The sequence below is a fragment of the Lissotriton vulgaris genome, unplaced genomic scaffold (assembly GCF_964263255.1).
Source record: "Lissotriton vulgaris unplaced genomic scaffold, aLisVul1.2 SCAFFOLD_7719, whole genome shotgun sequence".
Classification (NCBI taxonomy): Eukaryota; Metazoa; Chordata; class Amphibia; order Caudata; family Salamandridae; genus Lissotriton; species Lissotriton vulgaris.
In genome coordinates this window covers 30773-35168 of record NW_028243633.1, presented here as the reverse complement: position 1 = coordinate 35168, position 4396 = coordinate 30773, and positions in this window count along the sequence as shown.

The window sequence follows — 4396 nt, the reverse complement described above, 5'->3', positions numbered from 1 at the left end:
CCAGTCCGCATTAAACAATCTCCTCCAAAATGCACCTTTTGCCACAATTAGGGGTCGATTCCGATTCAGGAGAAAAAACGTCCGTACAATTTGCATCCGGAGCCCTTTCCGTACGTATCGTGCCCGTCCGTTCAAGTCCCGTAGTATGATCCGTATTTCGTGAATCCGTCCGAATCGTTGCGATCCGTACATATTGCAAGGCTGAAACAGTGAACCGTACGACTCGTACACATGCCGTACAACCCGACGAGTATGATCCGGAGCAGGGTATGAGGACTCGATTCGTACGGTCCACGTCAAGTCAGGGCGATTCGTACGGAAAAGGACATAAACACATACACACCGTACGGTCCATACGCCCCATGATCGCGGGGTACGGTGCGTACCCCTGCGATCATGAGGTGTACACATCGTACCCCTGCGATCGCAGGGTGTACGCACTGTACACCCTGCGAACATGGGGTACGGTCCGTACTCACCATGATCGCGGGGTACGGTGCCTACCCCCCATGATAACAGGGGTACGCACCGTACCCCTGCGATCATGGGGGGTAGGCACCGTACCTGGGGGGGCCGTTCCATACCTGTTTCGAGGCGAACTCTGCTTTTACGGCTGTTTTCGGCTGTCGTAGGAAAAGGGTGTACGGTGCGTACCCAACACGAATCGTACTTGCTGGGTCGGAAAAACCAGCCGCGAACCATACGGATGCCGCGTACAGCGGGTTCCGAAGGAGAATCGTGCGGAGATTTGAATTGTACGGTCTTTGTACGATTCGTACGGAGTCCTGCTCCCGGTACGAATCGTACTTCGTCGTACATGCGGGGGACGTGGCAGGGTACGAATCGTACGGGAAAAACGCACCGAACGGTTATTCGGAGCGGGTTTTCCTGAATCTGAATCGACCCCTTAGTGTTACATACATCATCACAATTCGAATGTATATAATTACTTCCAAAATCTTCGAAATGTTGAGATATATCCTGTTGGGATATACCTAAAATCATATTTTCACAGTAAATATATTTTTCCGAAAACCTTGAATGATAGAAATTCTGCCAGGTTTCATTTTCACACACATGCTGGGAAGAAGACCAATTTTTTCGCAATTAAAGCACTCCTTTCCAATAGCCGTACAAGACTTAAATAAAGAAATATGGGTTTTTTTACCCCAAAGACTACAACCTATTTTGTTATCTATATGAAAAATATTTCAAATTTTTCCTCAATTTGTCTGATTTTATTTCTGGTCTAAATCCATCAAATTGTTTCTTAGTTGAAATGACAGCAACGTTTGTCTGTTCTGATGCATTTAAAGTCTTGAACAAAGAAATTGTATTAGCCAGAGTTAGATTAAGATGCTTTATTAATTGGTCTAGAAATCTTTCATTTGAATATCGAATGATAATTTAATCCCTGATGTACATATCAATAGTTACCAAATCCAAGATCTTCTGCCAGTGTTCTTAATTTGGCCAATATGAGTTGATTGATTCATCAAGTAACTGATGGTGTGCATAAAGGGTGAACCTCTCCATCACAATATGAGGTTCTTCCGTGAAGTGCCTCCTTAATCTGTCTAAGCTACAGTAAAACAAGCATACTTCCTGAGGCGACTACAATTGGGCTGATCAAAAAATGTCTTATCCTATAGACCCTAATACATTGAAAAAATACTTTTTTTATTTCAGGGGTAAAAGAGTTTTTATAAATGGCCAACATATACTTATTAAAAAGTCTGCAGACAATAATAAGCATAACAGAATGGAATAGCGACATGCGGGTAGAAGGCATAGGAAGAATATTGAGCATAACACAACAGTTGCATACACATTAACACGTTTTGTCTATCCGTTTATATCCATTTATATTTTATTTGATATTATACGTACCTATATTTTCTGGTTATTAAAATAAGCATACATCCGCAGCTGTAGTATTATTGCATTAATGGTTTTATAGAAGACTATTTCAGCCAGGCTTATGTATCAAGTTTATGCTGTGTACAAGTCTATATACTGTTTATTCGCAAACCCATGATGTTTTTGTTTTTTCTTATTTGTTAAACCGTAGCTTGTTTTTATGTGAAACACCCTCTTACCCTTGGGCCCAGTCAAATGCGTTGGAAAGGTACAAATAGATGAATATACATACATACCATGCATGTGACTGGGGTGCATGTGTTTTGGAGGGCCAGAACAAGATAACAGTCCCTGTTTGAGCAAATATTAGGATAAAATGAGGGACAGACCCTCTAATGTGATCATAGCCAGCAGTGTTCATAACCTATCATACCAAACCGTGGGTGAATGCTTGGGGGCTGGCAGCACTCAATGGACTGCATCACATAATCTGAGCCCTGGAAGTGCTAATTTAAGGCTCTGCCACAGTTTTGGCCTGACGGGTGTCCTAAAGAGTGGAAGAAGTTGAGCAGTGCCAAATCTGTAAAATAATAAATGGCAGGAACCAAAGTTGTACTCAGAGGCCCATGGCTGTCACTACCAGATTGTGTACAGCCTTTACGACGCGGCTGTTACACCGCTGTGCCGTTACAGCGCGGTCTTTTCAACGCAAGTCGTTACCACGACTTGCGCTGGAGGGCGCTGCAGGACAAGGAATTTTTTAATTTACTATCCAACACTTTCCCTACTGTACGTAGGCTGGTGTTGGAATAGTAAATAAAAAAATTCCTAAGTCCGCACCCCCTCCAACGCAAGTGGTGGTAACGACTTGTGTTGAAAAAAACGCGTTGTAACGGCACGCGTTGTAAAAGTATGCGTCGTAAAGCCGTACATCCCTACCAGATGCCAAGGTTCCCAGTTGCATGCATTGCATGACGAGCTGCTCTAGTCCAGGTCTTTTTGTTTGAATTTTTTGGGACTTGTATCCATGTGTTTTCCGTTATAAAAGCTACAGGTCCCAGAATTCAAGCAAATAGCCTGCACTGGAGCAGCTGGTCATGCCTGGATTTGGGAAACTTGGCAGCTATGGTGGTAAATGGTTGCTTGTCAAGGAAAATTTAAAAGTATGTGCTGATTTGTCTTGAAATGTAGCAGTATTTATATAAAGTAAACATAACAAAACAGAGTATAACACAGCAACCACACTACAATACATAACATTGCAATAATGCAGCAAAAACCATTGCAACACAAAAAACAACAGAACAAATCACCATCACAACAAAATATCACACAATAAATATGAACAAACGTTCTTTGCCACCTCCAGATACTTGCTTTCATATTATGGTGGTAATGACTAATGAGTGTTTCCTTCCAGCACCGGCTTAATTTACCCACAAGGACATGCAGTCAGAAATGTGGTGTTATGCAGCCCAATGAGTGTAATAAAAACCTCTCTCGTTTGAAGCCATGTCTGTATTATATTCTCGGCTTCATCCCCAAATGAGAAACAGGCAACGGTAATTGCTGCATTGATAATTATTAGACTCGATGACACGAAATCCTTGAGCACAAGACTGCTGCCACCTCCTGGTGATCATCCAGAACACCACAATCAATAAAACAAACCAATTTAAAACAAGTATTGTCAAAACCAATAGATTTGTCTTTAATGTGTAACGCATGAAAATATCATTGATGCATTCATGTGACTGTATATGTTATCACATTAAAGCAAGAGCTATTGGCTTTTTCAGGCAGACTGCTAAAGCCCATGCCGCAAGACTTTTTTCCTGGCAGATTTTATTACATTTTCAAAGGGATGATTATTTTTCATGACAAGTATGAGTAAAGATTCTCACGGTCTGCTTTTGCATTTGGTTAAACTTTCTCCTCTATTAATCTTTAAAACAAAAAGTCCCCCAGAAATGTTGGCTCTACAGGTTACCTATAGGCAAAAACTGGTACATGTTAGGTATTCCTTCAGTGACCTACACACACCCTACTAAAAGGAGCATTTGTACACATTTGTGACACAAACAGAGACACAGACACACACACACACATATATTTTTTACTGAAAGCACACAGTTAAAACTGAATTATGGTTCTGTCTGAACTATGTAAAGCCACTGATATTCACCATTTATGGTCATCAATGTATGTAACACACTCCATAACTCACTCTTCACGGCATGCTGCCTACTATTTTGCTTTCTTAACAGCTCTTTTTTTATTTATGTGCCATAGGCACATTGGTGATTTCAGCCTGGTGGGCGTCGCAAGTTATGGTGTGTGTTGATATGTTGGATTCCAGTGGCTTTACGCAGTTGAGAGAGAACCATACTTCATTTTAACTGTTTTTCACAGTGAACGTAATTGTTTCTTTATGAATGCGCTTAATTTCCAACTCCCACTGCAAATGGGCCATGCCCTGCAGACAACAATCTGTGAGTGACGAGCCCCACTGCGCACGGCCTGTGCACTGTTGTCA